Raw genomic sequence first — 20,648 nt, 5'->3', positions numbered from 1 at the left:
TGAAATGGAACCTTTACTGAGTCTTTCATTTGTACAGTTCTTTGATAATACCCTTAAACCAGGGGATGGTAATTGCCCATCTGATCAGGGCAGGGTTTCCTTTCTTTCCCCCACTCTGTTTGAATGAGATTTGCAATATTTCTAAATCCAGTTTCTAAGGGCCAGCAGAGCCTTACATATAAACACACAAATTAATAATGACTTGAGCAAAGCTGCCAGGTTTAGCATGGTTTACTAAATAACTGATGGCAAAATATACCATCTTACTGCTATTTCTTTCCTTTCTTGACTGGCTGGGAGGCAAGTGCTTGTACCAAATCACTGCTTCCATTCAAAGAATTTCTAAAACAAAAACAAACAAACAAAAAAAGAAACCACAAAAAACCTCTCCTGAAATACATATTTGCCTAGATTTTAATACTGTACAAAAAAGAAAAAATGAGTGAAGAAAAATAGAATAGAAACTGAGTATAGTGAAATGTGAAAAGTAGAAAACATTACTTGTACTCAGAAGTGTTTTAAATGATAATATAAATAGAGTGTAATAAACAGGCAATGACTTGTGTTGTTTATTGAATTATTCTTTTTCTAAATGTTTATTTCATTGGTATTTATCCTTAGAGGAATGTCCAGGATCTTGTTTTCTTTAAAGCCCAAGATACAACAAATACAAAAATGTAAAAAAAAAAATGACAGAGAAAAGATATTCCAGAGTAAATGTCATGACACCATTTTAGGTGAAAGCACATAGCACAATTCCAAGCAACAAGAAAAATTCTGGAATTCCACCATTATGGATTTCTTTTAGTTGTAATTCTCTATTTGGGCTCAGCCAAATTTGGTCACATCACTCAACAGTTGTCTTTGAAATAAGTACAAAAATTTAGCTTCTTTTCTTTTCTTTATAAATTAATCTTATGAAATTTCTAGGAATTATCTCATTGAGGAACAAGGAGAGTAATCCTATGATGTGAGAGTCAAGTTGTGTAAATGTGTGAGGAAGTGAAATGTAAAAATTAGGGAAATAAATTTAAAAAGAAAAGAAAATTGAAAACACTTTGTCATTTTTACTTAGTAAAAACTAGATCTGGCTAATATTGTTTTTTGTTATTGTTGGGGGAAAATATTTCTCAAGTTTTAGAAAAATGCCCAGAAGGAAATACTTTGGAGGTAGTTTAAAATTATATTTAATTCATGTTGGCCTAATTTTGCATATTTTGGGCTATCATAACACAGTATTCACTCCTATGAACTTAGAGTATGGCAAAATACCGACTTTCAGATAAATTAGTCTTTTGTCATTGCTACCTTATTCTTTGGTACTTACATTTTTTAACTCAAATTTAATGTTTATATTTATCTCATAAATTTCATCCCATTACATTTGGCCAAACTTCCTGAAATTTTAAGACTTAGTGAATTTTGACTCTGTATGAAACATGTCAGCTTTGTGTTATCTTAAAATTTGATAAGCACATTGTTCTTACCTTTATCCAAGTCAGTGGTCACTGGATCAATATTAAACAGCAAAAAGCCAAACATAAGTGTTGGGGCCTTCCAGTAGATGTCTTCAATGGTGAAATGAATTAATTAATAATCTTTAGATCCACTCATTTAATCAGTTTTGAATCTATCTAACTATACTATGGTTAAGGCCACTTTTTCCATCTTGTCTAAAGGAATAGAATGAGAGCCTTTATCAAGTTTTTACTTAAATCTAGATAAGTTCTATTTCAATGATTTAAATATATAGAAACCCTACTGATGAAGCAATCACACAATCATGCACTAAATGTCCCAAACGGGGTCATGGAGAGTTGGACATGACTGAAATGACTCAAAAATAACAGAAAGTGCCAAATATGTCAGACAGAAAAGTTAAGGAGGTTATTTTGACATAAGATGTTCTTGCTGAAATCATTTTTTCTCTTCATGACAAATCTTTCCTTTTTTTTTCAATCTGTACTAATTCTTTCATTCCTTCATTTGTCCATAGACAATACAGTGGCATTTTCCCCACATTCCATAATCTTTCAAAGAAAATTGAGTGTGGTTCAACTATATTTGTCTATTCTTCCAATATTCTAAGAAAAAAACAATATATGTTGCATAGGTAGTATATGTAGTGTATGTTATATAGGACACTACAAGACTTGTATACGTATGATTGTAAAGAACTATTAAAATAAAGGATGCCTTAAAAGTATATTATATGATTATATTTGTGTCACGCCAGTGTGATGAATTATGATGATACTTATATAGTGCTACAGCAATCAAACAGTCACGGGCATTCTATATAAAGTCAGATAAATTAAGAAAAAAATGCACTTAGAAGAAAAAAATGGGTCAGAATCAAAAAGGAAATAATGGGAAAAATAAGAATTAAGCTTGAATACTATTTCCAGAGGATAATACATAGTTTGGAAATCCAGATTTCCAGATCATACTATAAAATAATGATGAGGAAAACATGTGTAAATGTTTAAAAATAGAAAAGTAGATAAGTAGAATGGATTAGATAAGAAAAAAAAACAACTCAATAACCAACTTTTTGATAAACTAGATAACACAAATTGCTTAGGGCAGAATTTGTTATTTAGTAAAAACTGCTGGGAAGACTAGAAATTTGTTTGGCAAGAAATTATTTAAAACCAACATTTGATGCCATATAACCACAATAAGTTTCAAAAAGTACTTAAATTTAATATAAGAAAAACATCATAGCATACATAACCAAGAAATATGGAAAATAAATGTAAGCATATTAGACTAGGAAGCATTTATCATCAGATAAATCATCAAAGGATATTATTAAAGAGTTCTAAAAAGAACCACCAACTATAAAGAAACATGAATTTTTAAACTCAAAATGCTAACAATAAGAGAAAAGAAAATTAAAACATCTCTTAAGTTCATACCCATGCCTTCATACCCAATAAATGGATAAGGATAATCCAAAAATGGAAATTCCCAATTGTTCAAGTGAAAGTTGCAAAAGAATCAGACTGATATCCTTTGGGTAGAGCTGTGAAAGAGGACTGAAATTCTGGGAAGAAATTTAGAATTGCGCCTTTAAAAAGTTAATGAAATGGAGAAACCCATTGATTGAAAGATGACATGGTCAGACATTGCCCCAAAGAAATGTCAAAGGCAAAAAGAAATGTCATATACTCTTGAAGTATACTAATAGCATTACCTTTCTTGGTACCAGAAACAAAGTAGATTTCTGGCAGTTTGGAAATGACTAAAGAAATTATGGTCCATGAAAGTTATGAAACATTACTGTTTGTAAGAAATGAGAAAAAATAAGAATTTAGAGATGTATATATAAAAATCTATCAACTTATATAAAAAGAAGCAATATAAATACGTATACATGCATGTATTATTCATATATATAGATATATATTTCTCATATATAATATAGCCATACACTGCTTCTTTTCTACTTATATATTCTCTATAAACATACATACTATATGGTAAGTCTCTATATGTTTGTCTATATGTTATATAGACACACATATGAATATATAAAGAGAAAGATGAAATATATGTGTGTACCTGTGTATGTATGTAATATCTATGCTTTCATATTTAAGCTTGAACTTCTTAAAACTAAACTAAGATGTAGGACATCTCACATATATACATTAAAATATAAAATTACATTAATATAATTTTATTGACCAACCTTGAAAAGGTTAAGAAAATGTATTTTCTTCAGTTCAAGGCACCGGAGTAGAGCAAGTTCAGCATGCTGGAATTGAATCGGGGAGATCTGATTTCAAACACCACCTCAAACACATAGTAGTTGTACGAACCATCACAATTCACTTAACCTCTACTTGCCTGAGTTTCTTCATCTGTAAAACGGTAGTAGTACTAGTACTATTACTAGTAGTACTACTACCAGTAATAAGAATAACGTCTTTCTCTTAGGGTTGCTGTGAGAATAAAATGAAATCATATTTATAAAGTACCTCAGAGATCTTAAAGCAGTATAAATACACTGATAATTTTATTATTATTATTATTATTATTATTATTATTATTATTATTATTTGAAGAAATTGAAAATTCTGAACATGGACTATTGAATATACTGTATGTAAACGCTGAAGTATTGATTTTATTGAATTACTTTTTTTCCCTTTCCTTTCTTTTTAATATGTCACAAAGCTGAGTAGGATAAGGGTAATTATAGGAACATAGATTTAGAGGAAGAAATTACTTCACAGAATATATAGTGCAATGACTTCATTTTATAGATGAGGAAACTGTGGCAGAATGAGGTTAAAGGGCTTGCCCAATGTTGCATGAGCATTAAGAGGTAGAATCAGAATTAAAAGGAGTGCTTTTTTACTTCAAACCCAACATTCCCTTTCTGATTCAATGTGATCTATGTATCTAGATATATCAATACAAATAAAATATGAACAAAAAATATGATTTGTTAAAATGGCAAGGAATTGGGAATCACCTCTCCTAGCTTTGGAAAGTATGATTTCTGAATTTTTGAATTTTTCTAAATATATACAATGTGCCATGAATCTCCTGCTAATTTATAAAAGTTGAATTTGACAAATTTCCTGAATACACATATATTCTGAAATCCCTAACGCTTCTAGGGTTTTCTGAAGACATTTAAAAAAACTCAGCATTTTCTTTAAAAAGCAGATATGAATGTCCAATATTATCTGACAAAGAGAGAACATACAACAATGAAGAAAAGATAGGATCTCAAATTATGTAGGAGAAGAGGATAATAGATGTGCTAAGAGCTCCCTCCACGTAACAACAGTCATAAAGCGGTAGCCTTTTGTCTCAGTCACATGATAGAGGAAGATGGAGACCTGGAGAAACACCATTCAGTATTTTCAATGATTGCAGTCACAAAGAGAAAGAGTAATACATGGGGATGCTATGCTATTATACAGTGAAGCAACTCAGGCTTTAAAATCAAAGCACATTTTGAAATGTGTCCTGAAAGAAATAAGGAGCCTGTATTATAATATAAACTTCAGAGCTCATCTATGAGATCAAATTCTTTGTATGTTAAGAATCTAATTGAATTTTTCCTTTTGCTGATAGAAAATCTTTTCTTCCATCCCCTTCTAGAGATTTAAAGAACATTTTCACTTGTCTAGCAATCATTCACTTTTATGTTTTTTTTAAGAAAACAAGATCTAAATAAAAGAAAGGAAAACTCATAAGACTTTTACTCGTCCAGGAAAAAAAAAAGAACACTCTCATCTATCAAAGTAGGTTAGGTCAAACCTCCTAATCATTTAAATAAATGTAGATATGCAGTGAAGAAATGTACATGAAAAGGTCAGAAAAGACAAGTGTCTTTTCATGCGATTTTATTTGAGGGAAGTTCAGAAAAAAAATAATATCCTCAGCTATGTACAGTCCATCCTTCCAAAAAATTAAGTCACATGCATGGAAAGTGAAGGTTCATTGCTAAATACCAATTTATCATTTTGTATTAGACTAGTTTGGAATTATGCTAAAATTGTATCTTGTCCTGGTTCTCCTGACCACCACCATCCATCTAGTCAGTATAGTAAGTTTATAAATAGGCAGCATAGAGAAGCAATAACAGGAAAAAAAAACATACAAAGGGAATCTAGAAGTCATGTATAAAATGTCCAGAAGACCAAATGAGTGTAATTTACACTTTGTATTGTCATTTGTCCTTCATTCTCAAAGAGGACCATGATATCAGGGAGGTGATGCCATGACATGCAATGAATTGGTTTTAAGGGAGGGAGGGCTGTGCAAAATTGCACATTGTAATATATAATAACCAAAATTCATAGCGTGATAATATGTATTGAATCAGCTGAAGCCTTCTAGGTGCTGCTGCCAAGGGTTCTTCTAGTCCTATGATGTGTAAATCTCAGACAAGTTCTAGACCTCTACAACAAGACCAGTAGAACACCAAAAGATGTTGATAATTTTGAGATGATGTGGACATATTAACTTTAAAGTTTTGCTGATACTCTACAATGATTTGGATCTTTTAATGAACAAACCCCAAGGCGGCACATGCAAGAGTTAGTCTGCTTCCCAAAATAACCCTTTAAAATGAGACTTCAAACTCCTGTCCCACAACACTTGTCCATTTCCATTGGTCTGTGCTGCTGAGTGCTCCCAGTTTTAATCCATGAGTGCGTGATATTCTCTTCCTCTCCACTTTCTCATCCTCTTCCCTACACTACCTACCCTCCTTCAGCATCCCATTCCCCAACCCACCCCCATGCTATCTGCCTCTGCACCCCTTCTAATGCTTGTCTCTGTATCCTCAGTCTGCTTTATTAAGGGGTGATTCCCACTGTCATCCTGGACCTTTCCAGTGAATATCCTAAGAACTGGGCATACTTGCCATAACTTCATAATTTCTTAAATTATCAATTAAAGAATATTAGATGGGGTTTCATATATATAGAAAACCAAATCTATATTTGATGTGTACTTTCAGTCTACTTAGTAACATGCTTATTTCTGCATTTTTTGAATAAATTTCTCAAAGGTGCAGTATATTTTAGATGCTTTGTTCAACAAAGTTGAGTTATACTAGTGCCCACTCCCCCAAATACATTCATGTTACTGGCATAACCTTAATAAATTTGCAAATGTTTTCTAGGGAATATATTAAGATTGTCAGATAGATTTAATGGACTTCAAATACTTGGGAATTTGCCAGATAAGTGCAGAGTGATGATATGGGATATGTTAAGGAAAGATATTGAGCTTCTTTCTTGACATCAAAACTGTAACCAAAACAGAAAATTAGGGCTTAATCTTAGGGTGCCAAACTTAGAGGTTGCTGACAGAGCTTGCAGTTCTTTAGCAGCATGGAAATTAAGCTTAGCACATAGCAAAAATAGTTAAAATAGCTACGAGATTCCAAGTGGGATGAACTCATTTTATTTCCTTCCTCATGTTCATAGAAATGCAAGTAAAATGGGAAATCAAGTTAATGACTGGTTGTTAGATCAATCTACCAAATCAACATGCATTTATTAAATACTCATTATGTGCCAGGCAACATGCTAGGTGCTGGGGATACAAATATAAATAATAAAACAATCCATACTGTCATAGAACCTATATTCTAATGAAAGAAATACAGTTGTGAGACAGAATGAATCCAACATACTGACTTGCTTCCTTGTTTTATCCATTGCCTACCTTTCCAACTAAAATTTTTAACATTTGGCTACCACGTGTTAAAAATACTGCCTCTCCTAAAAGAATCAGCTCAAATGATACCATTGCCAAGAAGCCTTCCTTGATATCTGCAATCGGTTGGAACATCAGTGTTCATTTTTCCATAATGACACATCACATTCTGCCTTCTATTTGTCATTCATTTACATGTAATATCTACTCTGTGAAGTAAACTCCATAAGTGCAGAAGTCTGTGACTTGTTTTCCTTTTAATCACCCACAGTTCCTTCAATTAATAATGCATGCTTAATAAGGAAATTCATTGAGCAAGTGAATGAATGAATGAGTTTTTATCATAGATTTGCCTTTTCCCAAATAGAGCTGATGCACTCTGTATAGCAAAGAATTAAATGACATAAACAAGAATAGGAAGAAATAAACTCTAAACTCATTAAAGCTAAATCAAAAAAAGGAGAACCAGATTCTAAAAATAAAATCCTGCTATGTGCCAGCAACTTTCTAAGCATGGAAAATAATCCTCTGTGTGTGTGAAGGGACCTTGTCTTTTAAGGGAACACAGCGAAGTCAAGATTTGATAAGGTTTCTTGTTATAATTATCATGATTTTATTTTTTCAATTACATGTAAAAACTTTTAACTTTTTTTTAAATTTTTAACTTCAAATTCCCTACCTCACTCCTTGATAAGGCAAGCAATTTGATATAGATTATAGAGCTACAGTCATGCAAAACATATTTATATATTGGCCATGCTGCAAAAGAAAATAGACTAAACATATAGACACACACACATGCACACATACATACAAGAAAAATAAAGTATATAAGGTATGCTTCAATCTGAATTCAGACTCCAATAGTACTTTCTCTAGAAGTGGATAACAATTTTCATCATAAGTCCTTCAGAATTGTCTTACATCATTCTATTTCTGATAATAGCTGCCTCATTTATGTTGATCATTGTAAAATATTGCTGTTACTATGTACATTGTTCTCCTGCTGCTCACTTCACTTTGCATGAGTTCTTTTAAGTCTTCCCAAGGCTTTGTTTTTTCTTTTCTGAAGTGATCCTGATCATCATTCTTACCATACAATAGTATTCTATCACAATCACATACCACAACTGGTTCAGCCATTCCTCAGCTGATGGGAATCCCCTCAATTTTGCCACCACTAAAAGAACCGCTATAAATAATTTCCCTTCTTCTTTGCTCTCTTTGGGATACAGACTTACTAGAAGTGTTGCTGGCTTAAAGATTATGTACAGTTTTAAAGGCTTCTGGGCATAATTCCAGATAGCTTTGACTTCTTCATCTGAAAACTGGCTGTTAATATCTTCAGACTATTTATCAATTGGGGAATGACATCTATTCTTATAAATTTGACTTAGTTCTTTATGTATTTGAGAAATAAAGACTTTATCAGGAAAATTTCTATAAAATTTTCCCCAGTTTCCTGCTTTCCTTCCAGTAATGGAAGTATTGGTTTTGTTTCTGTAAAATCTCTTTAATTTAATTTAACCAAAATTATTCATTTTGCACCTTGTAGTGTTCTCTATCTAGTGTTTGGTCATAAATTCTTCCTTTATCCATAGACCTAAAATATTCTGTGCTCCTCTAATTTACCTATAATATTATCCTTTATGTCTAAACATATACCTAGTTTTACCTTATCTTGGTGAATGGTATGAGATACTGGTCTACACCTAGTCTCTGACAAACTGCTTTTCTAGTTTACTGCACGATATTTGTCAACTGGTGTATTCTTGTCCCAAATGTTTAGATCTTCATATTTATCAAATACTAGATTACTACGGTTATTTACTTTTTTGTATGGTGCATCTAGTCTATTCCACAGATGCAACACTCTATTACTTAGCCAGTACCAGATTGTTTTGATGATTGCCACTTTTTAATATAGTTTGAGATCTGGTACTGCGAGTCCACATTACATTCCCCCCCACACCCCCCACACCTCCCACACACCTTTTTATTGATTCCTTTGATATTCTGGAACTTTTATTATTCTGGAGGAATTTTGTTATTTTTTTAGTTGTATAAAATATTTTGGTAGTTTAATTGGTAGGACACTCAATAAGTGAATTAATTTAGGCAGAATAGTCATTTTTATTATATTGGCTCAGTCTACCCATAAGCAATTAATATTGCTCCAATTGTTTAGATCAGATTTTACTTGTCTGAACTTGTGTTTATAAAGTTTTTGCATTTTCTTGGCAGATAAAGTTTTTTTTTTCCTTCAGAACATAAAAAGGGAAAGATAAATACTTCCTTTTCCATAGACTAAGAGGGTCAAAGTTGTACGGTTTTTCTGGAGCATTGCCCTAAGCCTGGAGTATAGCTAATGATAAGCTGGACACTCTTCCAGATTGGGAGATTGCCAGGATCAAGGCTCCTGCCCTATGGTACCATCCGTGGCCAATATTCCCCAAATCAACCCACCTAAGAAGAGCCAGACCGAGCAGCTTTTTCATTCCCTGGCAGCTAGGAGAAAACTATGTTCCACGTATCTCAGTTATGGGGAGAGAAGAGAATGTGACTGTTGCTGACTAGCAAGGGCGGAGGGGCAGGCTGCTCTCCAAGTTCCCATTCATGGCATAGCATAATGAAGGGGAAAATAGGTAGCATTCCAGCTGGCAGACCTTAAAGCCTATGGTCTGTGAACAGTGGGATTGGGCTGTACTCCAAAGCTTTTGGATAAGGCGTGTGGGAGGTGACATGGCAGCCAGACTTCTAGGGCAGCAGATTTTCTAATTGATGAACTAGGGAGAGCATCAGCTCACTTAGGACCAGGTGGATGGCAGAGTCCCACACTGAGTCCCCTGACCCAATCAGTCAAATTCTAACAATTTATCATCCTTTGCCATAGTGGCCACTGGAGGGAAAAATGACAAGAAACCAAAATGTGATTGTTCATGTATTAGGCATGCGTTAGTATACAAATTTTTAGACCTTGTTTTAATTAAAGAACTGTCAACCAGGCTAAATACAATGCTCGTTGGGAGAAACATTCAGAAGCATTCCCTTCTATTAGTATTAGGCACAATAGGATTCTGCTTCTCTGCTCTCTGTGACCAGGACAGACTTTGAGGAATGAATGGAATTTTAAGAGGGGAGAGAAATAGCATTTGATTCAATTAAATAAATATTTATTAAACACTCTGTAAAATGTACTGCACTAGGAACTGACCATATTAATATAAGTACTGGCTTTCTTGTAGAGTATAGTTTATCCAGTAACTACTGCAAGACGTTTTGTGTGTTGAGGTGTCAGCTGGAAAATATAATTAACACACCAATGACCGCAAAGGGTGAATCTATTCGTGCAATGGAAGGAGATTTTCTAGCTATAAGACAGAATAGGATATCCTAAGGTAGAAAATGAAAGATATCTTGTGACAACTGAACAGATAAAGGATGTTGAAAAAAATTTAAAAAAGGAATGGGAGAGGGACTCGCTCCAAATTTGAAGGAAAATACTCTGAATGACCAAGACCTATTTATAAAATGCCTCAGTTTGACCCACAGGGCAAGAAATATGGGGAAAAAAAGGATTAAATTAATGGCTCAGCTTAGGCTGAGGAAGTTCAGAAGAGGTGTTTTGAGGGGTGAGAAAAGAAAAGAGTTGGCAAGATAGTTCAGGCATACCTTATAGGAACAGTGTAGAGGTTAGCATAAAATTATATAATTTATCCATTTTTTGCAAGATATTTGACTTGACTGCATCTTCCTACGAAGAACAACTTGTAAGTAAATAGTTCATCAATCCTTGGCCTTAGTTTGAGTTTGAAAAACAAACAAAAAAATAACAACAAACTGTGAGCTCAAAAAGGACCAAATTTAGTCACCTATGTCTCATCCTAGAATGTGCATTTAAGGTGATTTCAGATACCATTATAGGTTACTTGTAGTCTGTATCTTATAACTATTCTGTCATGTGCCTAGTTGATTAAATTTCAATTGTAGTCCAAAGAACAAAAGGAGAGAATAATGCATGTATAAAAGCAACAAATTATAACATTTATGGATTTCACAGGATAGTACATATGAAAGAAAAGTGTAGTCAAAAAAAGGTGAAATGTCATATAGTAATCATGAAGACTAAGTGGGTCATTGGTATCCAGACCACGTAAATATGCCTACTGGAAGGCCCTATTGGTTGGCGCCAATGACTTACAGGAGGATGTGGGCAAGAATCACACAGGATGGGAAAGCAGTGACGTTTTTTGATATAACATTCTGGAGAGGGTGGCCACATTTATGAGGTCACAAATTCATAAAAGTATAGGAAAAACATTGAACTAGGTACAGAGAAAAATAAGGATATGATAAGTAAACACAATACTATATTTCTATCTATTCTTTCTGAACGTCATGCTATTTAGCACTGAAAAAATGCACATGACAGTTCAAATTGGCATCTAAAAATTTGGAGATTATCTCCATTTTTTTTGGTCAAAGTATTTTAGTGAAAAAAAGGGTTAATATTAAATGTTCTTTTTAAGTGAAACAAAAACACAATCCTGAAAATAAGCAAAAAAGAAAAATGAAACAGTGGCCCAGGTGCTAGTTCTGTGAAAGTCTGAAGGCAGGGACTAATTCAAATTTGGCTTTTTATTCCCAGTTTAGTGTAATGCCTGGCTCATAGGATGTTACCAAACACCTTGCCCACAAAAACTCTGTGAAAGGAGTGGTCCAAGTCCACCGTGCAGAGAAAGCTAGTGAACAGCTACATTTAAGTACCGCTTCTGATACCTGCTTGCTGTGTTACCTTGGGCAAGTTCCTTAACCTATCAATGTATAGGGAACCCTTTAAGAATGTGATTTGCAGGACAACTGTTGATCTGCATTGATAGCAGAAGTTTCCTTACACAGATCTCCTAGCCCAGGTGTGAGGAACCTGTGGCTTCCTTCTAGGTCCTTGGGTCCTAGGTCTTTTGACTGAGTCAAAGTTTTCCAGAACAAATCCTTTTATTAAGGAGATTTGTGTTCCTCAACCCTGTCCTAGACCAAGCTCTGGAATTCCTAAAAAAAGTGAGGTATTGTTGAATAAGAAGATATCTAAGACATTTTTACTTTAAAATCCCATTAGCACCATTAGAACCAGGCCTGCACAACCTGCAGCTTTCAGGCTGCTTAGGGCCCTAAATGCTTGCAGCCTGCCAAAGGATTAAAGGAAAACATCCTTTGTATGTAGAAGAAATCCTTTGGCATGGGCAGGCCACAGGTTGTGCAGGCCTGCATAACCCTATGCATTATTCTGCCCATTTTATAGATGGTGAAACTGAGGTCTAGACAGTTTATATGTCTTTCCCAGATCACACAGCTAGTATGATACAGAGCCAAGATTCAAACCTAGATCCCTCAAGTTTCAGAAAGCCTGGTCCTCCCTGTTCATTACATTTCATAACCTCTCCACGGGCACACATAAGTCCTGCTCACCAGCATAGTGCTCAAGTTCAAGGTAACATTGAATTTGACATAGGGGAAGATTCAAGAAGACAAATAATGGGGCCCAAAAAATTTGCCCCTAATTGGGGCAAATAATGAATTCCCCGGAAAAGGCCACATTATTCAAATATACACTGTCTATTTCCAGTGGGCTGGAACTAAATCCACATTTGTAGTGTGTTCAATGTAGTCATGAGAGGGGCTACCTGGCCTGACTCCAGTATGGGAATGGGTTCAAACCAGTTAAAACCAGTCTTTTGGTCTCGCTGGAAACTCCATTTTGTTGTACCTGGAACCTATTGTTCTGGTGAAATGTCAGCAGTTCTAGGACTCCCTGACCTTCTCTATGACATTTCAGCTATTTTGCAAACAACTTATGTAACAGCTGTGTTTTCCATGAAACTCCCTTCCTGTTGAAGTGTCCCTTCTGCCCCTCCTGGGCACTCCAGTACTTTGGTGCTGCATGGAATCCTGAATTACAATTCCCTTGCCTCAATTAAAGACCTTAGTTGTTGTTACTTTGTTAGCCTTCTTTATTTTAGCTTGACAAGTTATATATTATATCATTATATAGTATGTAATTATTACTTTGGATAGTGCAAATTCAATTATGTGTGACCACTGCAGGGTTTATTATTTGCCCTAATTGGAATCTAGCTGTAAATCATGACATAAAAAAGATGCTGGAATGAGAGAATACTAGATCCACATGACCAGGGGAAGCAGAGTGGATGATGAGGGTTAATAATACCTGAATCAAAGAGATAAAGGAAAATATCCGTATTTGTGTAGTCAGTGTTACTTTTAGCTCATTAAAAGAAAGGTTAAGAGGTGTAACTCTCAATAAGCACAATTCCCAACTATTGCACCCCGCATCACCACCCTACCCTACATATCTACTTCCTTACATAACCCAACTACATTAGAACTAGCACAAATAACAGAGGAAACCTATAGACACCACACCCTTCTCTACCTTTTGTTTACCACTTTCCTAGCCCCCCCCAAAAAAAAACCCAATGACATATAATTAAATAAAACCCAAAATATAAAATGGCTTTTAGCCTATGAAGGAGAGGCTGTCTAACACAATAGAGAAAAAAAAATATGAATAGACATTTTCTACAGTGGTTCAATTCAAGGAAGTATCTATCAATGAACCAACCAACCAATAAGCATTTTTTTTTAATATTTGCTATATTTTTAACATGGTTCTAGGCACAGCAAATGACAATACAGAAGTGAGATAGCCCCTCTCCTCAAGGGGCTCATGTTCTACTGGAGAGATACATGTTCCTAGGTGATATTTTAGTTACTTTGTTTTTATACCAGAGCTATAATTTCATAAGTGTAAAGAATTTCTGATGAGGAAGTTCTTTCTACCAATGCATATCAGTACCTACTCAGAAACTGTGAGTCATAGAACACCAATTCCGTTTTTTAAAATCACAAATATGTAACTACAAAAAAAAATACAGAGGAGACACTAAGTAATTGGGGAGAGGGAGAATAATATTTAGAGGAAATTAAAAAAAAAAGTACTGTGAACTCTTTCCCTCAAATTTCATAATTTGAGACTTCCCAATCAGTAGACACTTATAAAAATAATCTCTATATCCAGGAAAATTAAGAAAGTCATGTTTTATTTTGAGTATATGATATACAACTTTTTGACTGTTAATTGCATTTCTGAGAAATCAGAAGACTACATAGGATTCTTTTGCTCCAAATAATGCATTTCCTTACCAGCCGTTAAAAGCTCACTGATAGGAAGAAACATTTCAAGTTATTAAATGCTACTGACTATTTATAAATGAGGTATGGTAGGTTATTCTAACAATTATAATCCTGTACTGTTCATAATACATATGGATATATTACTTTAATTAAGACCATTGAACCAAAGAAACATTAGTTATTTAAGAGAAGGAAAATAACAAGGTATTTTAAAATGAAATTAGATGAGGTACTTGAAATAAATTTTCTTATTCTGGTATATGAAAACAATTCAAGAAATTGGAAACCAAGAAAAAAAAGTCTGCAAATTGAGATGGGGTAGGGCAAAACTAAAGAGAGAGAACATTTAAAAAAGGAAAAAGAAAAGAAAAGAAAACCTCATCCTTTATGATCATTGCACACAATAGACGTTTGGTAAATATCTGTAGAATGGAATATGTCCCCTTACAAAATTGTGTACTCTAGACTAATATTAACCGTTTGGAGAAAAATAAAACAACTTAAATATTTTATTCATTTTGATGAAATTAAAGGAGTTCTAGATTTATAGTCAGAGGACCTTGGGTCAAATCTTAGCTCAATACCTGTGTGACTTTGAGCAAGACATTTAAACTCTCTGGGCCTCATTCTCCTCATCTGTAAAAGGTGGAGTGGTGGACTAGTTGACCTATGTTGTCTCTTCTGCTTCTAAATCTATTATCTTATGAGAAGTTTACACTTGACCTAGAATATATTCCATATCATTTCCAACAAGTGGTTACTTAGTATCTATTTAAAAACTTCTATTGAAGGTCTGTATCCCAAAGAAATCATAAAAAAGGGGAAAAAAACCCACATGTACAAAAATATTTATACTAGCTCTTTTTGTACAGCAAAGAGTTGAAAATTGAGGGCATGTCCACCAATTTGAGAATGGCTGAACAGGTTGTGGTATATGAATGTAAAGGAATATTATTGTTCTGTAAGAAATGATGAGCAGGTAGAATTCAGAAAAACCTGGAAAGACTGGTATGAACTGATGCTGAGTGAAATGAGTAGAACCTGGAGAACATTGTACACAGTAACAGCCGCATTGTTTGATGACTAATATTGACAGACTTAACCCTTCTCAGCAATACAAGGATCTAAGATGTCTCCAAAGGCCTCATGACAGAAAATGATACAAACATCCAGAGAAAGAACTATAGAGTCTGAATGCAGATCGAAGCATACTATTTTTTCCCTCTTTTTTTCCCTTTCTCATGTTTTTTTTCCCTTTTGTTCTGATTCTTCTTTCACAAATGACAAATGTGGAAATATATTTAACAAGATTACACATGTATAGCCTATATGAGATTGCATGCCATCTTGGGGAGAGGGAAAGGGAAAGGGTGGGGATTTAGAACTCAAAATCTTATAAAAGTGAATGTTGAAAACTAAAAATAAATAAATAAGCAGGGTGGTGGGGGGGTGTGTAAACTTGTAATGACTTCATCCTTTAAACCATTCTTCCTACTTTCATCTCCTGATTCCAAGTAGAACAAGTCTAGTAAATCTTTGACATAAAATCCCATCAAAAACTTGAAACTTTTGGTCTTTTCCTTTCTCCCACATCCTCTTACTATGTCATTTGGGTTGGCACTTCTAATTTCACAGGGAAAAAGAAATCAAGTCATTTTCCATAGTAAAATAAGACATTAGATTAGATTTCCTTCTCTGTTTTCCCAATGCCCAATAAGGTTATGTTATCATATTTTCCATCATCAAAAATAAATAAACAAAATATAAGTATCTAAGATATTATGAGAAAATTTCAAATATGAGTGATCTGGGTCTATGATGCCCCTTTCATTTCCTGAATATTCTGTGTATTGCTGGAAGTAGAGAATGGTATAAGAGTACTTCCTAGGCAGGCTTGACCTTACAATTAGGAGTTGTCCAAGAAAGAAAACGATGAAGTAGAATGAGATAGCTGATAGGTAAATGTCATAACTAGAAAGAATGCTGAATACTAACCTTATTTCTGTCTTGTATCTTGGGCTATGGCATCAATATCAATACACACACACACACACACACACACACATATACACACACATATATATGTATATATATATATACATATATATTATACATATATACATATATATACACATATATATATATATATATACGTATATATATATATATATATATATATAAAATTCTAATCATGATAAACTATTCCACTCAGTTTTTATTTTGTAAAATAAAATCCAGTAACCTTTGTATCTGTGTCCTCATTTAAAAACAAATCATTAAACTTTTTTTGCTAATTAAGTATCTTTGAGATGTTATATCCAATCTTATTAACTAGGCCCTATTGAATTCCTGTGTTTGTAACACTAGGATTTATCAAGTATCCACATATGGAAATTGTTTTCCTGACCTACAATTGATAAGATATGCACTTGACATTTTGTTTCTTTGTTTGTTTTCCCCTTGAGCAATTCTGGTCTTTCACTAATTTGATTACCTGTAACCATGGGCAGAAGTTATAGCAGGGGCTGTTGGGGAAGAAGTATTTGGACAAGAAACATAGCAAGAACTCATGAAAGGATCATGAACTTTACCTGGTAATCTCAGGGCTTGAAACCAACAACTCAATGCTTTTAAACTTTTTTTTCTTTTTTCTTCTTGTCTCAGACACATCTGAATTTTGTAGGGGTGTGGAACACATTTGGGGAGGAAAGGAGAGAGATTGCCTTTAACAAAGAATTAGCTCAGTCTGGTTTCTGTGATGAAATTCACCTTACTCAGGACTTAATCTGTTCACATATGTATTCATCACCTTTCCAATTTTGCTGATAAGCACCTGTTGGCTCTTTATGTTCAGAGCTAGGGGATTTTTGCTAGAAGCAGCCTAGGTTTTATTTTGCATGTGAAAATGATTTTTGGTTTTGTTGATTCATGTAGGAATTAAAAGTGGCCTCTTGTTTTGAGGGGGGAGGGAGGGCAGGTTATATCTCTCCTAACTTTGATGGTTCTAAAAACCTTCAACAACACCACCCACCACAACCATCACTCTACACATCCTTTACTTATCTTGATATTTGACTGAATATTGAGAACTGGGACAGTGACTGTCATAAGTGACACTAGGAAAGCTTGACATCTGTTGTTGTGGAGGAGCTTTATAAGAGATAAATCCAGAGCTTCATCATGACAAAGGCAAAGGAGAACCATCTACCCTCAGCTACATTACAGCTGCATCAGAAATGGAGAACCTATGTTTGAATCCCAAGTCTAATTTTACTAATTGTATGATCATGAAAGAGTCCTCTATTTCTTCACCTATAAAATGAAGACCTTGTACTAAGACCTCAGAGGTCTCTTCAAGCTCTATAGCTGTAATCCTGTGGTTCTAGTGATAAGAATTAGCCTCATTTAGATATTGTTTGCATATTTTAGTAGATATCAATGTGATTGGAGTAAATCCCCAGAGAGCAGACACCAGCATCTAGTTGATATGAATGAGTATTGCTCTCATTTCTTTAATAAATGCAAAATGCTATATCTATATTGGAAAGGGATACTTTCTGAAAATTAATTTGGAACTGATAATATGTGAAATATATAACACTTCGTGTTTCAAAATGCTTAAATACATTATTTAATTTGATCCTCAAAATAATTGTGAGAGAGTGAGTTGTTCTCCCTCATTGAAAGATGAAGAAAATGGGAAAGGAAATTCAATTTTTAAAGAATGAATGAAGAAAAACTGTTTCATGCTATGCCATAAACTGTGTTGTTCAGAAACATTGAAATGATGATGACTGAGATCCCATGATTATAAAAAATGGGTGGATAAAGCTGTAGAGTCTCTTTGAAGGACTTTTTTCTTTAATCTAAGTCAATGAATGCCAAAAGATAAGATCATTCAATCAAAGGTAAGCCTGTTGTAGCAGACTGCTTTTTATTCTCTCTCCTGACCAGTCTTGTTTGAAAAATCACACATCAACCACTTACGACCATTTTCATTTACAGCTAATGGGTACTCCAGGATAACACGAGAGACAATCAGATAACAACTATTAAAAGAACCAACTTGTCTTTAAAGGAAATTGACATTGCCCGAGTTTTGCTATTTGTGAAGATGGACTCTTAATAAGTTTCTTCCAAGGGCTAGTCTATATTCAGACAGAAAACATAATGCTCATGTTATTATTATAATTGATTATCATTATTTCTACTTTGGTCACGAACAGTGATTTCATCAACACTGTGAGCAACAACTTTTCATGTAAAACTCCTTCCAGTGGGGAAATTTTGTAACTGAACTGGAATGTATAGTCTTAGAACACAGCCTACGGCACACAGAATTTAAGTGACCAACTCATGGTAACCTAAGTGACAGAAACAGACTTGAACTCGGGTCTTCTTGACATACTTAAGGGCACCAGTAACGGGCACTGGGAAACGTAAACAGAAGGCAGTATGGATAAATGCACAAAACTGAATATGTATTATATGCATTTGGACCCTAGGAATGAGAGAATATCTTGGATTATTGGAAACAGTATTTGGTTTAAAATGAGAAAACCTTGGTACAGAACTCATTTGGAATCAATGGACCTGGAATCAAATTCCCTCTCTGCCACTAGATACCCATGTGACCCTAGGCAAGTTGTCTAAACCTTTTTGAGCTTCAATTATTTCTCCTGTGAAAATTGGGATTTGACTAGAAGTGGTGTCAAATTCAGATCAAACAGACCCTTCAGGCTGTATACTGACTTACAAAATAAAAAAAAATTATATCTTCTATGTTTTCTTGTATTTTTATATATTTTGTTTCACATTTCCCATTTGAATTTTAATCTGGTTTGGCTGAATTTAAGAATTTTTGCTAGTTTGACACCTCTGTGTTAGAGGGCTCTGGAAAATCCTTCCAGCTCTAAATGTATGACCATTTACTTCAAAATTAATTTCTGCTATTAATTTTTTGGTAGCATTGGGAAGTTTTTTCTTCCCTTATCTTCAATTCATATGTAAAATCAAGTGAATAAATTAGATGATATTGTGGCTAGGTATGGTTATACATACTTCTAATGCTTATTAATAGAGAAATTGAGGCTGGTGGATCATTTGAGCTCAAGTTTTGAGATACAATAGGGCTAAAGTTGATCAAGTGTTTTTTTTTTTTAATCACCAGGTAGCAACATGTTGAACTCCTGAGAGTGGGAAGACTAACAGGCTCTCCAAGGTCAGAAATTCAGAAACAGAGCAGGTCAAAGATACAATCAACAGTAGCATCAAGGCCACGAGTGGCTCTGTACTACTAGGCTGGGCAATGTGGTGACTCTATGTTTGATTAAAAAAAAAATCTTAAAAGTCCCTACCAATTTTAAAGTTATACATACCTAAGGATCTCTCTTCTCCTGTCCTTTAGGGAATCAGATAAATAAATTCAAGTGACCAAAACAATAACAAACATTTTAGCCTCAGAGGCTTACTATCTCTGTAACACTGAGCAACTTACGTAACTTGTATTTGCCTGTTTCCTGAACTCCAAAATGTAGAAATAAAAGCACCTACCTGAAAGGGTGGTTGTGAGGATGACATGTAAAGTGCTTAGCACAGGGCCTGACACAGAGTAGGCTTTATATAAATGTTAGTCATCGTTATGTTATTATAAATAAATTGAATGATTGGGAGAGGCTGATTACAGTCCAGATGTTGCTGTCCCTCAGTTGTTTTTAAGCCGTGTCCAAATCCTCATGACCCCATTTGAAGTTTTCTTGGCAAAGACACTGGAGTACTTTGATATTTCCTTCTCCTACAGATGAGAAAACTGAGGCAGACAGGTTTAAGTGACTTGTCCAGGCTTACACAGCTAGTAAGCATCTGAGGACAGGTTTGAACTCAAGAATGTAAGTCTTCCTGACTTCAGGCCAAGCCCTCTATCCACTGTGCTCCCTAGCTGCCTTTTAGATACAGTTCAGAGAGTAAATCATAAAAAGAACTTATAGGAGGAATAACGTCAACTGTATCAACTGAAAAAAAAAATGAAGCTCTTCAGGAGAAAGGGAAGTTACCTTGACTAAAACCTTGAGGACAAAATGATGAATTCCACCTTAACAACATTGTTAAGACTGTCCTAGCATTTCTCTTTATCCAATAAAGCATAGGAGCCTAACTTATTTTCCAAGCTTTAATTCTTCCTCCATAACCTTCAGCAGGGTACACATGGAAAGAATTCCAAAGGTGGAGGCCAAGGACCTGGC

Source organism: Phascolarctos cinereus, unplaced genomic scaffold (assembly GCF_003287225.1).
Source record: "Phascolarctos cinereus isolate Bilbo 61053 unplaced genomic scaffold, phaCin_HiC Scaffold_3;HRSCAF=262, whole genome shotgun sequence".
Lineage (NCBI taxonomy): Eukaryota > Metazoa > Chordata > Mammalia > Diprotodontia > Phascolarctidae > Phascolarctos > Phascolarctos cinereus.
Note: the sequence above shows the minus strand (reverse complement) of the source record.